The sequence below is a fragment of the Pholcus phalangioides genome, unplaced genomic scaffold (assembly GCF_987345545.1).
Source record: "Pholcus phalangioides strain wild (caught in Gottingen) unplaced genomic scaffold, Ppha-v1.0 ptg000012l_1, whole genome shotgun sequence".
Taxonomy (NCBI): domain Eukaryota; kingdom Metazoa; phylum Arthropoda; class Arachnida; order Araneae; family Pholcidae; genus Pholcus; species Pholcus phalangioides.
Window position 1 is genome coordinate 20,330,097 of NW_028301605.1, and position 22,823 is coordinate 20,352,919.

Consider the following 22,823-nt stretch of genomic DNA (forward strand, 5'->3'; position numbering starts at 1 on the left):
AGACGAGTCAAATCACTCGTCAGACATCTCTATCATAATTTTTGTTCTCTCGATTGGATTTTGGTGGATGAAAATCCAAAATTTCAGAATGATAACTCAATCATTTTTTACACAGTTTGAGACAAATGTATTTTGGCATTGTCATTCTTGATCGTGCCATCACCTTTCAAGAATAAAATGTCTGATGGATGGGTAAACGTGGTTGTTAAGTGCACCTAAATGCCCAGATCACAAAACTACTTTTATTTTTGGCCAGACGGTGTATAACAAGTAACAGTTGGTGCTTTGTAATGAAATTTTCACTGTATTTGATTGCTTGTGGGAAGCAAATAATAAATAATTTTGTGTGACGTATAGCACTTTTTGTCTGAGTTATACGAGTGCTTAAATTGTATACAGAGGAACAATATTGCGTTTTCAATAATAATTCGACAGAAATAAAAATATATAGATTCAGAAGAAGTAGTGGTCATAGCTTCATTGAAAAAAAGAATGCATTACTGTATTACATGCTGTATTTCATGTTATTTTGGCGGATTTAATTATATCTACACAAAAGGTGCTTGGAGCAATTAACTCTTTAAAAATATACCATATTTTAAGATCTATAAGGAACCCCTGATTTTTTTGGGTTTATAATTTGAAAAAGACATATCCTTAATATTATCCATGTAATAAGAACTCACCCCCCCCCCCCATTTTTTTTGGCAAAAAGTGGTTTCTTATACACATAGACCTGCCAACTCTCCGGATTTGGTCTGGCAATGCCGGATTTTTTAAACGTTTACAGGGTTTCCAGATTTTAATTACATATTGTCGGGTTTGATGAAAAAAATGAAATTATTTTTCATTGATTTTGGAATTATCTCTTCCATTAATTCTAAAATTTTCTTTCATTAATTATAGAATTTTCTTTCATTAATTTGAAATTATCTCTAATTAATTCTATAATTTTTCTATCATTAGGAATTATATATCTTTCCTTAATTCTGGAATTCTCGCTTTCATTAATTTTGGGATTCTCAATTTTTCATTAATTTAGGAATTAACTTTCATTAATGCTGAAATTATCTCTTTCTTCATTCTGGAATTATCCCTTTCCTTCATTCCGGAATTCTTTCATTAATGCTGAAATTATCTCACATTTATTCTAGAATATTTTCTTTCATTAATTTTGGAATGTTTGCTTTCATTAATTCTGGAATTACCTTTCATTAATACTGAAATTATCTCTCTCATTAATTTTGGAATTACCTTTCATTAATACTGAAATTATCTCTCTCATTAATTTTGGAATTATCTCACCAATGCTGAAATTATTTCTTTCGTTTATTGTTTTAAACTCCTATTTATGCCATAAGAAAATAACATTGTGTGTGCTTTACCGAGTCACGCGATCTTCCGACGAAAGATGTTGGGGCACACCATTCTCAGCAAAGCGTATGAAAGACATTATTTAGAAATTATTAATACGCTTTGATTCTCAGCATTGCCAAGATGGAGACCGCTGACGTCATACTCTCTCTCTCCAGAAATATAAGCTTGATGACAATAAGTCAAAACCATTACATTAACCGTTACATTACTGGAAAAAACATCCAACTGCCGCGACGGCAGACACATCGAATGCAAGGAAATCACGTGACTCTGTGAAAACACAGTTCGTGCGTGACAATTTGCTCATAGAAATGTACAGTTCGGTCTCTATATTGCATTTTAAAGTTTTAAAAAAAGGATAGAGAATAATTTCTTTCGTTAATGCTGAAAAATTTCATCAATTCTGCAATTTTCCTTCATTAATTCTGAAGTTTTCTTTCATTAATGCTGAAATTATTTCTTTATTAATGCTGGAATTATTTATTTCATTGATTCTGAAATTATATCTCATTAATTCTGGAATTATAACTATTTTTTTCATTATAATTGGTGCCCATACGTCACGCATTCCCCGGGACAGTCCTTTCATTTTCCTTTGAGAAGAAATATAAAATATTATATTTCTCCTCTAAAAAAGAGGTATTTCCTGTTTTTCTGGCCGTCCCGACTTTTTGGCAAACGCGTCCCGGTTTTTCCCCGTATTTTACAAGAAGCCTACTTGAATTTTTTTTCTTTATTAAAGTCAAAGATTGAAATTATTTTTCAACTCATAAATTATATTATTATAATTACAACTATAAATAAGAATATTAATCTCCCACATTTGCTTTGATGAATGTTTTTTTTTATCGTAGAATTCATTTTAATCCACTACAATTTGCAATAATGTTTTATTTCCCGCCATTGTGATTTTTCCATAATTTCAGCAATATTTGGCAACTTTGGTTTTGGCATCATTTTTAGCAATAATTGGCGATGTCCCGTATTTGGAATACTAATTTCCCGTATTTCTCACGATAAAATATGGACAGCCTAATTATAATATAATCTCGATGGTAGTCTGCTTGTACCAAGGTCTTTTGTTTTGGGTATCTCCTCATGTACCTAAAAAATAACTGAACTGTGACTTGCAATATTCAGTTCAGTTCTTTGGCTTCATTCATAAAGAACTAAACTGAATGAGGTAGTCTGCTTTTTTTAAATGAGCTTCACCTTTTAAATTGTTATTATTTGTTGCGTAAGATGGCAGTAGCAGTAGTAGAATAAAAAGAGGAAAACATTTTTAATGTGTCATCTGCTTCCACCAAAGTTATTTGTTTTAGACACCTCCTTATGTACCAAAAAAATAACTGAACCGTATATTAGAACATTCAGTTCAGTTCTTGGGCTTCTACTATAAGGAACCTGACTGAATGAAGTATTCTGCTTTCCTTAAAAATTAAGCTTCACCTGATAAATAGTTATTATTTTTAAGATAAGATGGCAGCAGCAGTAGTAAAATAAAAAAAGGCGAAATTTTCACCTGTCGTTTGTGTCTACCAGGGGTATTTGTTTTAGGCACCTCCTTATGTACCGAATAAAGAGGGGAACCGTGAATTCGAACATCCAATTCAGTTCTTCAGCTTCACTCTCAGAAGGAACCACACTGAATAGAATATTCTGCTTTTTTCAGGGTCTAGGTCAATTCGTCGCGCTCAACTTGCCGCAGGACAATTCGTCGCATTCAATTTGTCGCAGCGTCAATTCATCGTGCTACAAACTCGTCGCGGTACAAATTTGTCGCAGACTCATTTCGTCGCGGTACAAATTTGTCGCAGACTCATTTCGTCGCAGTACAAATTTGTCGCAGGCTCATTTCGTCGCAGTACAAATTTGTCGCAGGCTCATTTCGTCGCAGTACAAATTTTTCGTAGACTCATTTCATCGCGACAAATTTGAATTTCTTTAAAATTCATGTGTTTGTTGTGATCTTATAAATAGAGTAGTTGCTTTAGGCGTAAAAAATGGAACTAATTTTTTTTCCTCATTTATTGGAAATGTTCTTCCTTCCCATCTGTTTTAATTTTTAACAAATGAAGGAAAGTATTCATTGAAGTCATTAAATTTTTAAAATTTAATTTTTACAATATAAGCCGCATTTCTGTCGGGATTTCCATTTCTCGCAGTGAGGGATGTTGAAAAGCTCACCCAAATAAAAAATTGAGATCAAATAAATTTTGAAAATTTAGTTTCCATCGTATAGGCCGCGGTTCCCGCTTTCTATGTATCCATGCAGAGAATATATCTTTAAGGAATTTTTCATGACAACGTACCTAAGTTTTTTGTAACAGCTGCGAAAAGTATTATTTTCAAATTATTTTTTTGCAATGCAGTGTACATTTCAAATCACTTTGTATTATCACACCGAAATAATATTCAAACAGTCCGACCATAGGCACCAGAACTGGGGGCTGATGCCATTTGAGGCTTCCCCCCCCCCCCCAACTCCACTAACTCATGAATATACAATTCAATGCACCATTTCGCCTCCTGAGTACGGGTTTGAGTCCCTTATGAACGGAATGAATGACGATTTTTAGCCCCCCCCCCCCACCTCCTCAATGTTTCCTTCATGTCGGCACCTTTGACTGGCCAAAGATGCCGGAAGTGTTTGGAACTTGTGGGTTCTTGTCTTGATCTTGAAGTAGTTAATTTTGATTTCTGAATCATTTCTCTGGGTGATCCTACCCATTCCATAAAGTACCCTGGGCACCAACAGCATCTCTGTCACCACTGCAAATGTCAATCGATTTTTTTTTTTTCAACTCTAAAGTAACAACTCTCGAGTAAAGAGAATGAAATCAGACTTTTAATTGGCCCATTGTATGTAACTTCATGTACATGACACTCGAAATTAAAATTATAATATCAATTACATTTAAAAATTTAACTGCATATAAAAGTTTAATTATACTTGAAAATCCGGTTACAAAGATTTGAAATGTTAAATAATTGATTTTTGCTGTGATAAAATCTCAATATCATGTGGAAAAATTTCGGTTTGTATGATATTCCCCAAATTACAGTGAGCCTTTCTTTAACTGTAAATCTCTATCTGCCCCATGGGCTCGCGAGTTCCCCCCCCCCCTTCGAGAGTCACCAACATTTACCATTACAGTATCTCCATAAGAACCCAAAATATTTAGTTAATTAATAATTCAATTAAATTAATATTTAATTTTCACCGTATAAGCCGCACTTCCCGCTTTTGTTGGGATTTCTATTCCTCACAGCGAAGGGAGTTAGGCGCAGATCAAGGGTGGAAATGTACAGTGCTTATGAATGCCGATTCGATGAAGTTTTCATAATGCCCACAGTATGAGCACCGACAAAGGCAATGTAATCACCAATAAGAAAGATGACTATGGGTCTGTCGCATAGATATAAACTGAAGAGCCAAAAAAACTGGTACAGGCATGCGTATGCAAATGAAGAGATATGGAACCAATCAGAGTACGGCGCTGCGGTCGGCAACGCCTATGTAACACAAGTGTCCGGCATAGTTGTTAGATCGGTTACTGCTGCTACAATGATAGGTTATCGAGATATAAGTGAGTTTGAACATGGTGTTATAGTCGGCGCACGAGAGATGGGACATAGCATCTCCGAGGTAGCGATGAAATTTGGATTTTCACGTACGACCATTGCACGAGTGTACCGTGAATATCGGGAATCCGGTTAAAAATTAAATCTGCGACATCGTTGCGGCCGGAAAAAGATCATGTAAGAACGGGACCAACGACGACTGACGAGAATCATTAAACGTGACAGACGTGCAACCCTTCCGCAAATTGCTGCAGATTTCAATGCTGGGCCATCAACAAGTGTCAGCGTGCGAACCATTCAACGAAACATCATCGATATTGGCTTTCGGAGCCGAAGGCCCACTCGTGTACCCTTGATGACTGCACGACACAAAGCTTTACGCCTCGCCTGGGCCCGACAACACCGACATCGGACTGTTGAGGACTGGAAACACGTTGCCTGGTCTGACGAGTCTCGGCTTCAATTGCTTCGAGCTGATGGACGTGTACGGGTATGGAGACAACCTCATGAATCCATGGACCCTACATGTCAACAGGGGACTGTTCCAGCTGGTGGAGGCTCTGTGATGGTATGGGGCGTGTGCAGTTGGCGTGACATGGGACCCCTGATACGTCTAGATACGACTCTGACAGGTACGTAAGCATCCTGTCTGATCACCTGCTCCCATTCATGACCATTGTGCATTCCGACGGACTTGGACAATTTCAACAGAACAATGCGGCACCCCACACGTCCAGAATTGCTACAAAGTGGCTCCAGGAACACTTTTCTGACTTTAGACACTTCCGCTGGCCACCTAAATCCCCAGACATGAACATTATTGAACATATCTGGGATGCCTTGCAACGTGCTGTTCAGAAGAGATCTCCACCCCCTCTTACTCCTACGGATTTATGGACAGCCCTGCAGGATTCATGGTGTCAATTACCTCCAGCACTACTTCAGACATTAGTCGAGTCCATGCCACGTCGTGTTGCGGCACTTCTGCGTGCTCGCGGGGGCCCTACACGATATTAGGCAGGTGTACCAGTTTTTTTGGCTCTTCAGTGTATGTCTGTTCCTTATACAAATCTTGAGTTTTAGGCCGATCGTCGCCATATTTTGCATATATACCAAACAGGACCGGGATTGAACCGTAGGGTAGGCTACTTTAAAAGTTCGTCAGAGCTGGGCAAATGCCCGAAATGGGCGAAAAACTGTCGGGCAATAATGGTTTTGGGGCCTCAACAATTACTTTCGGAACGTTTACTTTGACAAGGACGACGTCACTCTCCGCTATCATACGAAGGTTTTAAAGGAATACGAAGGATAATACGAAGGATCTTCGCAACATCCAGTTGTTAAAACCTACGTTTACTTTGGTTACCGTGGTTCCCTAACAATGCGTTTCAGACGTGTATGTATGCCTTTACAATGGTTTGTCACACCTTTAATTCTGTTATTATAACAGTTTATTCCTTTATAACGGTTTGTCACTCTTTTCCAATCCTTCTAGTAATTGAAGAAAACCCGGGAAGCGCCAGATAGTTTTGCTTGCCGAGGGGTCATTCAAGTATTACATCAGCATCGATGGGGGGAGGGAAGGAAGGGGGTTTCGGATCTGCTGACTTTTGATGACAAACGGGGGAGGGGGGGGGGAGTTTGGATAATGCTTGCGTCATCAACCACCCTTTATGAAAATATGAAATATTCTTAATGGCATCTTATTCGGTGCTTCAAAAACGGTTAAAACTTCATCCGAATCCGCTCCGTGTGAAAGGGACCTAAGTGCTCTAAAACTGTGCCACATGTCACTCAAGTGATCTCTAAATGTGCCACGGATCGTTTAAGTGTTCTGTAACTATGCCGCGGGTTACTTGGGTGATCTTTGAATGTGAATGTGATCTTTGAGGCCTACTTTAGTGATCTGAAAATGTGCCGCGGGCCACTCAAATGCTCTGGAATTGTGCCACGCGTCATTTTAGCGATTTGTAAACGTGCCGCTTAGTTCATTTTAACAAAATTGGGTTTGGGGGCAATCCACATCAGATAACTTTTAGGGCCACATTTGGTCCGCGGGTCAAGGGTTTACCATGTATGGCTTATGGTCGCAATGAATTTCTTAAAGAGTAATTTTGAGTTATTGCCCTTAAAATAGCATTGAAATTAAAAGAAATTGATTATAATAACATATAAAGGTATTTTCTTTCGAAATTTTAATTTTTTTAAAATGTTTTTTCTTTTTCGTCTGGGCGGGGAGGCGCACGAGCTCCCTATGCCCCCCCCCCTCCCGCGTACGTTTCTGATCCCACTCATATGCGTTAGGAGGTAGGGGGCAGTGATGACGAAATTTGGCTGACAAGGGGTAGGAGGGGGTTAGAGTTTTGATGACTTTTGCTGACAAGGGGGGGGGGGTCAAAAATGGTTAAAAATTTGCTTACGTAATACTTGAACGGCCCCTTTGGGAAAGAGCGCAAACCATCCCAAGATGGTCTCTCTGGGCGGTCAGCGGTCATGCCTGTCTGTATATCAAGGCCATAGCTGGGAGCAGGGGGACTTGGTGGTCTATTCGTTCCCCCCCCCCCCCCGAAATGTGAGAAAGTGACCAAAAAAAAGGGGAAAAAGATGGCCGAATCTATTGCTCTATCACTTTGTCCCCCCCCCCACCTCCCCGAAATGAAAGTGGTTCCTCCCCCCGAACGAAATTTCTGGTTACGGGCCTGCTGTATATGCACCGTTTATCTGGTTCAAGCTGTTGGCTTCGCTTGTAAGAATCGCTTTTACGTTTATCAATTTTTTCGGAAAAAATCAGTTTTCACGCTGCTTCCGAGGGCCGCAACTAATGGGGAGCAGACGCGGGACGATAATTATCATTCATTTTTTTGTGTATTTTCCCACATTATAAACTTACTACGGGGGGCATGAAAAGTTTGGCCTGGAGGAGTACCAGAGATCCCAGCCTAGGAGCCATGCTGTAGGATATGGGATCCATGGTTTTTTTATGAATTCATAGAGTATTAAATATCCGGTAAAAAAATCTGACACAGCGGCCCTGCTTGTGGAGGGGGCCTGATGCACCAATATGCGTTAGAAACGTTTTCAGGGGACAGGGGTGACTCGAGAAGATATCCGTACTTGTGCGGAACCTATTTTTAGTGTCCCTGAAAACGTTTTTTTTTTGTCGACAAAGCGCTTCTCAGTTTTTTCAACTCGAATTTCGCACTCTTCTTAGAACAGTGCCCAAGTGCGGATCCAGACGGGGAGCGATCGCCCCTCCCAAGAGCCGAATAATATGCGAGAAATTTGTCTGTCCCGTGAAATACGGATGATCCAATGCCTGCCACATCGCCCTGGATCTGCCGGCCTTCACTCCATTCGAAGCTGAAGATTTCTGTCTCGGCTTCATTACCAGCTGAAGATACCTGCCTTCCTTTCCATTCGTAGATGAAGATCTCTGCCTAGGCTCCATTCGCCGCTGAAGATCTCTGGCTCGGCTTTATTCGTAGCTGAAGATGCTTGTACCTCCGCTTCATTCGGAGCTGAATATTTCTGCTTCCACTCATTTAGCAATTTAAGATGTGTGTCTCAGCTTCTTTCCTAGCTGAATATTTCTGCCTCTGCTCCATTCGCAGCAGCTGAAGATGCCTTTACTCAGGAACGGATCCGGGGGGGGGGGGGGTGATAGGTAAGAACCCAGCCGCGCAGGTCGCACGGCCAAAGAACCGTCCCTAGTTAATAACACCGATTATGGTTTCTTTTCTGAATTGTTCACAACTTCGGGGTGCCAAAATGCTTGCTTGACACAGCTGACCAAACCCTTAGTTGTGGCCCCGGGTCTACGATGGTCTTAAGGTGGCCTTGATGTACAAATGGGTAGGGGCAGAAAAAAGAAAGGAATTTATGACCGTGCGGAATCCATTTTTGGTGCCCCCGATGACATTTCTCAGCTCAACAAATTTTTTTTACCTTCCAACTCAGATTTGGCACCTTTTCCTAGAGGGGTGCCCATGTGGCTGCACAGGTCACACGGCCTCTGTGGGGACCGAAAGGCTTCAGCCTAGTTTCTTATAATTTTTGTTTTTTTTCATACTATAAATTCTTTATCGAGGGACGAGTGAAAAATCTGGCCTCTAAGGCCGCAACAAAGTTCCCAGCCTAGCGATCCTGCTGTAGGACGTGGGTGCGATAAATGCATCCAGTCTTCCCGCTAGGCCAGTGGCCAGTATGTCCTATAGATATTGTATATAGGAAGTAATGAATCCCATATATACTGGGTGACTCGAAACGTTACGCCGTCCGCCAATCATGGCCCCCACATCCTGGAGCAGGGCCCCTAGGCTGGGATCTTTTGCGGGCCCCCCGACAAGGCTCTCACAGGGGTTCCTTTATGGTGAATTTATAGCGTGAAAAAGCAAAAAAATTGTGAAAATTGCCCGGGCCCCTGGGCTGGAGCCCAGTGCCGTCTTAAGGCATGGGCCGGCACGGCCCGGGGGCCTCAAGCGAAGAGGGGCCTCAGAAAAATCAGATCTGGTTGAAATTTTCGAGAAGTTGTTTGGTAGGGCCTCAGAAAAATCAATTGGCCCGGGGGCCCAAGATACTCTTAAGACGGCCCTGCTGGAGCCTTGTCAACCCACCCCTTGTGGGAGGCCACGCCGCCAATAGCAGTTCTTTTTTTTTCGCCTTTTAGCATTTGCAGCGAATTCACAATGCCATTACGAATTTTAAGGGAACTAAAATTAATTTAATACTCTCTAGAATACTTTAAGATATTGGTTTGTAAAAATGTTGTTGGTACTTTCAAAATCAGAAGTGCCTTACGTGGTGATGACGAAGCTCAGGTATAAAAAACTAAACTAAAAAAATTCAGCTTTGCTCCTTATAAGCAAAGCTTATGAGCTGACCTGAAAGATCGAACTTCTCATCAGCACTGAGCTACAAGTAAAGTTTACTTATAGTTTACTATATTATAGTATTACTATATAGTTTATATAAGTTTACTTATAGCTCAGTGCTCATCAGTAATGTTTGGAAGACCCAAGGAGACATCCAAAACAAAGCAGACAACAGGTAAGACCGTAAAAAAAGAATTTTTCCACACGCACCAGTTACTTATAGCTCAGTGCTTTATAGTAATGTGCTGCCATCTAACCTCAAATTTAAAAGTGTCTCATGTGGTGATAATGAATAAAAAACTATATTCTTTATTCCGCTCAGTTCCTTATAAACAAAGCTCATAAACTGAACTGAAAATTCAAACTGAAAGTTCGGTTATTTTATTTGAGCATAAGGAGACGTCCAAAACGAAGAACCTCTTAATGAGCAGACGACAGACGGTTTGTTCGGTTCCCTACAAGCTAAGCTCACAAACAGAACTGGAAGTTTAAACTGCCAGTTCAGTCAATTTTTCAGGATATAAGGAGACGCCCAAAACAAGTAACCTGGAGAGAAGCAGACGACAGAGATTATATTACTGGAGGGAGCATCCAGCCACCGCGACTGCAGCGACATCAAATGCAAAGAAATTACGTGACTCCGTGAAAACAAACTTCCCGCCTGGCGATTTGTCCATAGAAATGTACAGTTCGGTCTATAAATATTGGGTTTTAAAAGATTAAAAAAAAGATAGAGAAAACTCATCCATATATATATATATATAAAGGTGAAAAAATATTAAATTATTTATTTCATTAATACTGGAATCATTTCATTCATTAATGTGGAATCATTTATTTCATGAATTTTTGAATTTACCTTCATCAATTCTGGATTTTGTTCCATTAATTCTGAAATTTTCCTTCATTATTTCTTGAATTTTATTTTATTAATTCTGGAATTATTTCCTTTATTAATTATTATTTCTTCCGGAATAATTGCTTTCATCAATTCTGGATTTGTTTCTTTCATTGATTCTGAAATTATATCTCATTGATTCTGAAATTATATCTCATTGATTCTGAAATTATATCTCATTGATTCTGAAATTATATCTCATTGATTCTGAAATTATATCTCATTGATTCTGAAATTATATCTCATTGATTCTAAAATTATATCTCATTAATTCTGGAATTGTCTCTCTCATTAATTTTGGAATTATCTCTTTTTCATCAATTTTGGAATTATCTCTTTCCTTCATTTTCTGGATTTATCTTTCATTAATTTTATTATCTCTATCATTAATTTTATTATCTCTCTCATTAATTTTATTATCTCTTTCATTAATTTTGGAATTATTACTTTTATCAATGCTGAAATTATCTCTTTCATTAATTCTGGAATTATCTTATCGCTTCTGAAATTATTTCCTTCATTTATTGCTTTAAATTCCCGTGGATGCCATATATGAAAATAACGGGCATTGTGTTTGTTTTCACCGAGTCACGTGATGTTCCGACGAAAGATGTTGGGGGGAACACCGTTCTCAGCCACTGAGCTATAAGTAAACTTTACTTATAGCTCAGTGTTCTCAGCACTGCCAAGGCAATACCTTCTAAAGCAGAAAAGCTAGAAGGTGTTGGCTAAGGCGACTTGATAAGGATAATAAGGACCCTTATTCTAATGGCTGTAAGCACTGCCAAGGCGGAGACCGCTGACGTTAATGCTCTCTCCAGTAATATGAGCTCGATGGTGACTTGATTTATATACTGTTGGTGCTGCCACGAAATCTCGAAATTTCAGGAGACTCATGCGATGATGAAGAGAGAGAATTTTGTTATTTTTTAGCATAAAACTTTTTAATGAGACGAAAATTTCGGTATCAAAATTCATACATTTGTAATAATCGATTTTTTTTTATGTAGAAAAAATAATTACTTCTTTTCACAAAATAATTCGGACAATATGGATGATCAAACATGAAAATACCAGATTCAAAACTGAAAAAAGGAGGACGCCTTGTGCGAACCTTAGGTAGGCAGTGCCGTCTTAACGCATGCCTCACCCACCCCGGGCTGTGCCCGAAGGTCCTCAAGAGAAGAGGTGCCTCAGAAAAACGAGACGTAGTTCAATTTTTCGAGAATTTTTCAGGTAGGGCCTCCAAAAAATCCCTTGGCTCGGGGGCCCATGATGCTATTAAGACGATTCTGCCTGTCAGCCCCACCCTTGGGCGGGGGGGGGGGGTCATGGAATCCCAGTGCTTGATTCCTTTACTTCTATTAATTTACATTAATTAAACAAAAACAGCAATAAAAAGTTCGAAAAATGATCAAAGTTATCGAATTGCAACGTATATTTGATAAAGAGATGACGATGAAACGCTTTAAAAGTATGGCAAAAATTTATGTCTGTTCAATATGGTTCGAGCCCCGATGAAGTGTCAGCAGGTAGACCATGATAATTATTATTAATAGTTTATGAGTTTTGTGAAATTAATTTAAATGCCATTCCCTCTCAATGGATCGTGTTTGATTACGATCCAGACCATTAACGGGTTCCTGAAATAATGAAAAAAAAAATGAGTGTAGAATGCGTTATGTGAAAAAAATTTCCCCTTCATGATTTACTTTCGTAACTCGAAAAGTTCGTAAGTCGGAGAGCAACTACATAAAAAAATTTCAGAGGGAGCCACAAGAATTTTTTTGCATTGGGCCGCGAAATTCTTCTAAGCCCGGGCCTGTCTGAGATTTTTGAATTTAAATATCTCGGGGAATAATGCAGTTAAAAACATGTAATTTGTTTGTTGGGCTCAGAAGAGGAAGAGCAACAAATGTCTAATTGGAAGTTAGAGGAGGGAGGGGGGGGGGGATCGCATAAAAATTTACATTTCTTATTTCGTGTACACTGTATTTTCATCACAAAAGGGGGCGCAAATTTCACTATTCAACCTATCCTTCAGCATTACGAGGGGGTGCCTAAATGAGTGGTTGCCCCGGCTAACTAAGTATACAGTTGCGGCCCTGCCAGTAGGTATCTTATTTATGACGAATCATCGTTATATTTGGTATTTTTTCTTTTAGGTACATTCTCAAGTTCGTAATTTACACCTGGTAGCATTTCTTTTACTTCTACAGATCAAACTACAGAGTTGATCTACTAAAGACCCACAAAAATCATGTCCTTATTCTGTAGAACTTGGTTTACAGCATGGGCCCATCTGGGCACTTCGGGCACCGGGGTGTCAAGTGACAATTAGATCTGGTTCCGATTTTCAAGAATAAATATGCAAATAGGTCTGTAGGAATTTTTAGCTAGGCAATAGTGCCTCTCTCAGAAAAATCACTTTGTATGTGGGCGTATGATAATGTTAAGACAGCCCTGGGCGTACTTTATGAAAATTGTGAAAAGCTAATCAAACCTCAGCAAAATAATGTGGTCTAGTTTGCAACATTATTAGTTTCTCATCTTTTGTGCCATCCTTGTTATGATGATCTTCAACTATACAATCAAGTGTTTTTAAAATTTTAGGATCTTCTATCGGATGATCGATATTGAAAAAAAAATCGTACATTCAAAAGAAATACCATTTGATAGCTTTTTGTGGTGCCCATTTTGTACTGATGGTCTAAGCACGTGTGCTTATTTTGCTTAATGGTTAATCCGGCCATGTTCTTACCTAGTGATTACGTCATGGAATAAAACATCTGACCAAATTTCATGACTATAGATTCAGCGGTTTCGGCTTTTCGTGATGTCTCTGTGCAACCTTTGAACGAACTTATGACCCCCCCCCCCTCCCCCCTGGGATCGAATGCCAAAGAACCCCTTCTGAGTTAGTCTTTCCGTCACAAAATAAAACATCTGCCCAAATTTCATGAATTAGTGGTATCGGCTCGGCATGATTTCTATGTTACATTTGAACCCCCTCCCCCCTTTTGGGATCGAATTTCGAAAAAAAACCTTCTTATTTATTCTTTACGTCACGAAACAAAAAACTGACCAAGTTTCATGAATAGCTTCAGTGGTATTGACGCGGCATGATTTATCTATGTAAACCTTTGGAGCCACCTTTAAACTATTTCTACTCTTAGGGGTTTAGAATTCCGAAAAACCTCTTCTTAGCCGGTATTTACGTTATGAGATAAAACTTCTGACCAAATTTCATGAATAGCTTCAGCGGTTTTCGCTTGGCATAATTTCTGTATGTTACATTTGAACCCCCCCCCCCTCCCACCGTTACCTCCGTAGAGGGTTGAATTTCGAAAAACCCCTTCTTTGTTTGTGTTTAAGTCATGAAACGAAACTTTGACCAAATTTCATGAATATTTAGCGGTTTTGGCTCGGCATGATTTGTCTATGTTACATTTGAACCCCCTTTTGACCCCTTTAGGTGTCGTATTTGAAAAAAAAAACCTTCTTAGTTTGTCTTTACGTCATAAAGCAAAACTTTACAAAATATCAAATACCAAATTTGATAGTTACAGCTTCAGCGTTGTCGGCTAGGCGATGATGAATCAGTCAGTATGTTATTTTATATAGTACAGCAGTAAAACCCCTCTTAACGGACACCCCTCAGATGCGGTCACTCCTCTTTTACGACCAAATAATAATTTTCCCGTGCATAATAAAAGTATGCTTTCCAAAACTCTCATTAATGGTCACCCCTCTTTTAGGGACGATTTTTTTTGTCCCACCGGTGTCCGCAAAAGAGAGGTTTAACTGTATGTAGATTGCGATGAATTTGTAAGGCGACTGATGCCGCGATGAATGAACCTAGACTTGATGTCAAGAATGGATCATGATACGAACATCAAAACCAGGCACGGTAGCCCAGGTCGATAAGATACTCGCCTTAAGCCGGGTTTTCCTAGAAGCAGGTTTCCTGTGCCGCGCGCAACGTGATTCGCCCAGCGCGACACGCCGTCCACTCACCAGTAAGAAAAGCAAAGCAGCATGACTGTTTTCCTACAGAGCACAATGCATCTCACGACAGCGCTTTACGTCGGGCGTGATTGGCCGACTGCTTCTGGAGGAGTCAAACGCGTCGTGCGCCGCGGTTTTGCCAATATTCTCTTCACTCTTGTGTGTTTTATTTCCCTTCCCTTCAAACCGGAGCATACAGACGACAGAGTAGCTGATGCCCAAACCATATACTTTATATAGCCGCCCTGATCTGATGCGCCTCGCTAGGAAAACACAAACGCGTAGCGTGATTATGTAACTCGTTTCTGTCGGCGCGAAATAGTCTGATTCGGTTCACGCTGCGCAACAAACCTATTCCTAGGAAAACCCGGCTTCAAGTACCAAAAGGACGTTTAGAGGTGTCGCGAGTTCAATACCCGGGTCGTCCCTTCCCTGATACAGGGGTCGTCAGAAACTTCCCTGATACAGGAGTTCAAAAGAAATGGCGACATGGCCACAGAAAAAGATTGCTTGGCAGGAGTCCCATATCAACCGGTTAGCGCACCAACCTCTCGGTGAGTATAAAAAAACAGGCTGTCGTTCGGAATCAGCAATAAATTGTAGGTCCGGTCTAATTAGCCCGTGTGTGCAGAAGATGACCGTAGTGCGACAAAAACGAGTTTCGGAAGCAAAATGTCGATAAGGAAGAGTACAAGGGATGCACATGAAATAGCGCTAACCGATTTGAAGTAGCGCTAATTGATTTTAACCAGTAGACTAGTAGCCGCTGTTACTGTTACGCTAACACCTTCCGTACTGAACTTGAAATGCAAGCCCAACACCTCTAACAATCAAAACGAAAATGCCCGTCCAGGAGCGCAAACAAGAAATGAGTGGTTGTTGGACAAGATAGAGTGGTTGTTTAGGCCCCGAACAAGAAAGAAAGTTTCTGTTCATGACCACAAACAACAAAACTGGCCATCGAGGCCCCTAAATAATATAGTAACGATCCACGCCTTCCAAATTAGAATGTGGCGTTCCGAAACCGCAGGCTAACAAGAATCCCTATGTTGTTGCAAATTATTGGTTACCGTGGGGCTTCACTTCTTCAAACGAATACTTAAATTCATTTCGAGAATCCTTCTCCCCCCCCCCCCCCTTCCCTCCCACAAAATGAAGATGTCTGAAATATCTTCTCGGCAACTAAGAAGGGGGATGGTGGAGGAGAGACACAGTTAGAATGGATCATGATAAGAAGTTCAAAACTAGTTATGGGGGCCGAATTTCATTAAAGAGGGAGTGTCAAGAAAGCACATGAAATTGCGCCAAGCGATTTGTAGATGTGGTAGAATAAACTAGTGTCCGCTGTTGGACTTGCGATAACTATGCGTACTGAAGTGCAAGCCCAACGCTTCCGAGATTCAGATTGACCGTGAGAGTCCATGCCCACAAACAAAACGAGACGTAGTCCAGGACCGTGAACAAGAACGAAATTAACCGCTCATGCCTGAGGAAATGCCGTTCATGTCCGTAAATAGGGATGAAAATGGCTGTCCAGACCTTTCCAACTGGCAAACGGTATTCGTAAACAAAAAGCTGGAATCCGTCTGTTCTGGGAAATAATTAGTTACCGTGGGGTTTCATTTCTTATAATTCAAAACTAATATGCCTTACTTTTTTTTGGGGGGGGGGGTGGAGGAGAGACAAAGAATCAGAATTGATAATGATATGAACTTCGTAACTAGTTAAACAAGTAGCAAACAACGAAACTAGCCGTCGAGGCCAGCAAACAAAGTGACTGTCCGGACCCTTCAAACTAGAATGCGGCGTACCAAAAGCTAACCAGAATTCTGATGTTACAAATTATTGGTTACCGTGGGGCTTCATTTCTTAAAATTCAAACCAATATTACTTGGGTTAGTTTGGAGAGACCCCCCACCTTCACGAAATGACTAATCTGGTTTTCTCGGCAACTAAGAAGGGGGTGGGGGAATGGTGGAGGAGAGATATAATTAGAATGGATCTTGATAAGAAGTTCGAAACTTGTTATAGGGCAAAATGTAGAGAGTGCCAGGAAAGCACAGGAAAGCACATGAAACTGCGCTAAGCAATTTTTAGATGTGGCAGAGTAAACAAGTGGACGCTATCAGACTTGCGGTAACTATGTTCATACTGATGTGCAAGCCCAAGACTTCCGAGATTCAGAACGAACGTGGATGTCCAGGTCCGCAAACCAGAGTGAAAGTGGCCGTCCATGCTACAAACAACACAACAAGACTGGTCATTCAGGACCGCAAACAAGAATGAAATTAACCGCCCAGGCCCTAGGAAACAGCCGTTCAGGTCCGCAAATAAGGACGAAAATGGCTGTTGAGACTCTTCAAACATGCATCCGCAAATAAGCTAAAATTATTTTGATGTCGCAAATCATTGATTACCGTTGGGCTTCGTTTCTTTGAATTCAAACGAATAGGGCTACTTAAATTTGGATTAGCCCCCAACTCCAGAAAATAATTGATCTCGTCTTCTCGGCAACTAAGAAGGGGGATGGTGGAGGAGAGACAGAATTAGAATGGATCATGATAAGAACTTCGAAACTATTTATGTAGGCAGAATGTCATTAAAGAGGAGTGTCAAGAAAGTACAAGAAATTGCGCTAAGCGATTTGTAGATGTCATGGCAGAATAAACAAGTGTCTGCTATTGGACTTGCGGTAACTATGCGTACTGAAGTGCAAGCCCAACACTTCCGAGATTCAGAACGAACGTAGCAGTGAAGGCACGCATGAAAGTAACCGTCCACAAATGCATGCGTCGTAATGCGAATGACTGGAAGCCCTCTGCTGTTGCGGTAAATAATTGGTTACCGTGGGGCTTCGTTAATTAGAACGAATATGCCTTATTTTTGTTTCTCGGCAACTTCATAGGGAGACAACTAAGAAGGGGGATGGCGGAGGAGAGACAGAGACTTAGAATGGATCATGATACGAACTTCGGAGCTAGTAACGGGGGCAGGATGTCACTGAAGAGGAGTGCAAGAAAACTCGTGCAATTGCGATAAGCGATTTGTTAATGGCAGTAAACCATTGCAGGATCCATTGTTAAATTTGCGCCAATAAATATGCGTACCGAACTTTAAATGCAAACGCAGCATTTCTGAGAAACAGAAGTGCCAGAGAACGAAAGGAGCCGCTAACAAGAATCAAGTGGTTATCCGGGCCATTAAAATTAGCATGAGGTGAAAAGCTAGCATAGCATAGCATTGTGATTTAAATTATTGGTTGCCGTGGGGCTTCGTTAATTGAAAATGTAAATTCGTTTCATTTCAAGAAGCCGCACGTGAATCGGAAAGACATTTTTAGCAACTTATATACATAATGCATATCTCCTCTGCTTGACCATGCCGTCAAGGTTTTAAGAGAACATTTAATTTATATTTTTAATTACGAAGCCCCACGGGAATCAGGATAAATAATAGCCCACTGTTGCTAAATACTATTTTGGTTCCTGTGGGGTTTCGTATCTTCGAGTTTTAAGATGTGTTTGTAAAAATAAAAGGTAATGTTGGTCGTATCAGTTTACTTAAACAATGAATGTCACGATTATTGCGAATCTATCACAAGATAGAAATCCTTAATGATTACTTGCAGTATACATACTGTTCCGCATAATGTCTCCCATAAGCACTCGAAATGGCAAACCCCGAAGCAATTCCAAGGACAGCACAAATTTACAAATTTATTTTACAGACTAGCTATATATACGTATCACATGCAGCGATTCGAAACACGACCTTTAAATAGACCGCGACCTAATGAGTGAAAAATCGAGATTTTTCTGCAAGGATTGTCTGGAATATTTTCTCTCATCAATTTTACGATTTTTTCTCCCGTTAATTCTGAATTTCCGATTCTGGGATTTTTTTTTTCACTAATATTGAATTTCCAATGAGTGAGTAGATATTTTACAGCATTCCCGTATATTCTGTGATTATTCATGATGCCCAATTCTCTCCCACAAAATATATAAAATCGGAGGGCTAAGGATTCTCGAAACTATTTTTACACCGGACCCCGCGTCTGATAAAAGCGGCTCTCTTTCCGAGTACCCGCATGTATCGTACACATCTCAAGGAATACTGAAGTCCCGTATGCATGACTGAAGATACACGAACATCTTCCATATCTCCAAGCTTAAACGATAGGGAACCCATGTTTATATAACAGACCAGAAAACCTAATAGACCTTCTATCAAGAAATATTCACGAAAGAATTCCCTCGAATTAGCCTTTCAGCCTTACGACGTCCATTATTAAAAAAAGGTCTAAACGCATTACACACACTGAAAACAACATAGGTAGTAAGTAATTATTAGTAACTTAACAAGCCATAAAAAACAGCTCCCGATCAATTACTGGAAACAATTTGAATGTCTTCGAGCACGTGCCTATCTCTCTCCGACCATAATAAATTGCTCGAGACTTCTTCTCTAGCATAACCACGTTCTCGTCAAAACCTCAACATTTCGATCAAAGAACGGCTGAGTTCCCTCACGCCATTCTCCCCCTTCATACCCCCTGGGGGTAAAAATACGAGAGGTTATGGATAGGTTTTTAATAGCAGTCACGCAGAGCAAAATTATTTGTGACAGCAACAGGTTTCGTGACGTGCAGACACCACGGGTATGATCCAGATGACCGAAGAAACCCCCCCCCCCCCCTCCCTCATCATATCCAGCAGAACGTAACGAACAATAAAAGAGAAATTAGAGATTCTGATCATGTCTTGTATGTCATAAAAGGGTTCATGATATCAAAAGGGTTAGGGTTCCTGTCCTGTTGATAGCGGGGTTGACAGGCTGATCTTGATGATTACACTCTCTGTCGGATATATTCCCATTCCCTATCAGTGATGATTGCTCAGGACATGAATATCTGCAGGCTTCTTCAAAGGCTCGAAATAGGAAGAGAAGACGAAAGGAACTGGTAACCATGTGGTGCTGTTCTTGAACCGGTTCCTCCTGTGCGATTTGGTGTGACCGACGTTCTCATGAACTGCGAGTCTTGAACAAAGCACACACTCTTCTTTATCTGTCTTCTTCTTTTTTTTATTTAGCACGTGGAATAAAAAGAAGAAAATCTAGAATCAAATTCTTTGGTTCCCTAATGAAAAGAGAAGCCTGTTCTTGCTTCTTTTTTTTTAGATCCGGTTGTAAGTTCAAAGGGCGAAAAACTCCTTACTGTAATATATAGTATCCATATTGTTATTATTATTCCACCCGGAAATGATGTGTATAAGGACGGTTATGTTACTGTGTACAACCTTAACTTGTAGGGATCTCTCATAAAAGTTCTTGGATATCGACAATTGAAACCACGACAGATTTCTACGGAATTTTTTATAGCATCATTTTTAATATAATCACAAAACTTCTTCTACTACTACTTTTAACCGTATATGCACCTCCTACACATTCCTCCGAAGAATTTCTACGAATTGGTACAATGTCGGAATGCGTGTTGTGAGCGAATTTATGACCCTTATCAAGGCCGCAACTAGATACTTCGTCATTTTTTTCATTTCATACCGCCCAGGCTCTATCAACCATTGAAAACTCATGCCTCTACCGGGAGTCGAACCCGGGTCGCTCGTTTGCCGGACGAGTGCTCTCACTACTAAGCTACAGAGGAGATAGATACTTTGTCAACAGGGGCAAGCATGCATTTCGGCATCCCCCGTGTAATGTATGAGGAGCAGTTAAAGGGTGAATTCGGTGCCTTCTCCAACCCAGGCCCGGGCTGCGGTCCTGATGTATTTATGTGGTCAGAGCTTGAAAAGAGATGGTATTTTTTTTTCCGGCCTGATTCAATTTCTCAGTATATTGTCAGAACTTGTTTGGTGTTCTTGCTGGTGATGTCATCTGTCTCCCATATTTTGAAGTAAAGATGGAAATGCTTGAATTTTCATGTTTCGTCATTTTCGTGTTGTAGATCTGCCTGCTCTTTGCGGAGAGACTTTTTCAAATGTCCACCGGCTCGCATTCGCGCCTCGAAGCTGGAAAACCGCAGAAAACCAGCTTTAACCGACTACCACTGAATGAATGAATGAATGAACGCCAGAACTTTGCCACTGGACTTATCCCGTTGCCGAGATCTCTTCCAGCCCAGCTTCGTGGCAGAGTCTGGAACACTTTATTTAGTGTCAAAAAAAAACAAAAAAAACATACAAACTTCTTTACAACATATTTTCCCCGGACAATTGGGTACTGTCGCGATTAACAAATAATTGTGGTGATTACAGACGAGATGGGATTAGGAGTTGGAGAAGTTTCGGGGTTTAGTTAAGATGAATGTACACATATTAGGATGGAGGTATGTTTTGAAAGCAATTGAGCGCCCCCCCCCCATGCCATCTCATCTGTTATCTTACACTTGCCATATTATATACACGGGATACATAAAGAAAAAGAAATGAGAATCTTATTGTGGTGTGGATCTTAATCTAGTGGTCAGAGCACTCGTCCGGCAACCGACTACCACTGTGCCGTATAACGGGGTTCGGACCTGGAGCCTCAGGACGTCCCCAACCTACTACTTTGTGTTCAAGAGTACTATTCTCACAATTTGGAACCGAACAGCTCTTGCATATACAGTACTGTATGAATTTCGAAACCTTGAAACGTGTATTTTTTTTAACAGCATGTGTGATTGTGTGTCCTATGAACCTGAATTACCACTACTAAACCACACATGCATCTCGTCCATATTATTTTGCGGAACTTCTAATGAATCGGTACATGTTGTTGAATGTGCGTGCGTGTTGCAACCTAACATGAAAAGTTTGCTTCTGCGTAATGCTTGTTATGTATAGTGCCGTCATCTGCCATAAATTTTTCTAACTATGAGTGAGATGTAGGATTGAATAATTGTATCGTTGTAGACCTGTTGCTCTCTGAACCTGAACTACCACCACACACACACACCTATCGATTTAAAAGTAAATTTATAATATAGAAACTATGAGTAAAGGAAAAAGTTCTACTAGGGAAATCATTATGAGGAAAAATTGTGCAACAATAGTTATTATTTAAAATAGTTATTCTATCAGGACGTATCAATAAAAAATACGAAATTCAAAATAAAGTAGGCTTTTAGACTTTTTAAATTAGTCGCAGAATTTATCCCGTGTTCAGAATTTTATTTTGATTCATTAAAAATTAAATCACTAGAAAAAATGCTTCATCACTTAAGCGTTGTCTAGAGCATAGTTTCCCAACCTTTTGTGTCCCATCGCCCCCTTCTTCAGAAATTTTTTTCTCCCAGCGCCCCCAACGGAATCTAACCCATAGAATCCTATGCTATACCCGTAGCTTCTACCGCCCCCTTGCAACATTTCATCGCCCCCAAGGGGGCGTTAACGCCCACGTTGGGAATCACTGGTCTGGGGCCGTTCAAGTATTACGTCATCATCGATGGGGTGGGGGGGGGTTTGGATTATGCTTACGTCATCAACCACCCTTTATGAAAATATTAGGATTCAGAGGGGCAGCTGATGACGAAATTTTGCTGACAGGGGGGGGGGGTCAGCGTTTTGCTGACTTTTGCTGAAAGGGGGGGGTGTCAAAAATTGCTAAAAATTTGCTTACGTAATACTTGAACGGCCCCTCTAGAGCGTGACTCAGACAATGTGGCCGTGTCAGCAATAAAACGATGCATATCCATACTCCTATTCATAACAAGAATCCTGTAAAAGAATCAAATTTCATGACAGATCAATCTGACAGATCACATGATTGGAAAACGATGATCATTCAAAACGAATATACGAGATATTATTTAAAAAAAAAAAAATGAAGCTGGTCGTTCATTTTGACAATGAACTTATTCGCATGACCTTCGATGTAGCTAGCTGACCAGCAAAAAATAGCAACAAAAACATCATTGCCGTCACTTCATCTTATATAATGGGAAACAGACAAATCGAACCATAATATGAGATCGATATCACTGCTAAAAGACTGAAAAAATTACAGGCCTAAAACGAAAAATATAGCGTAGACATAACACAAGGGTGACTTTTTTTACGGCAATGACCCAGTCGGGGCGA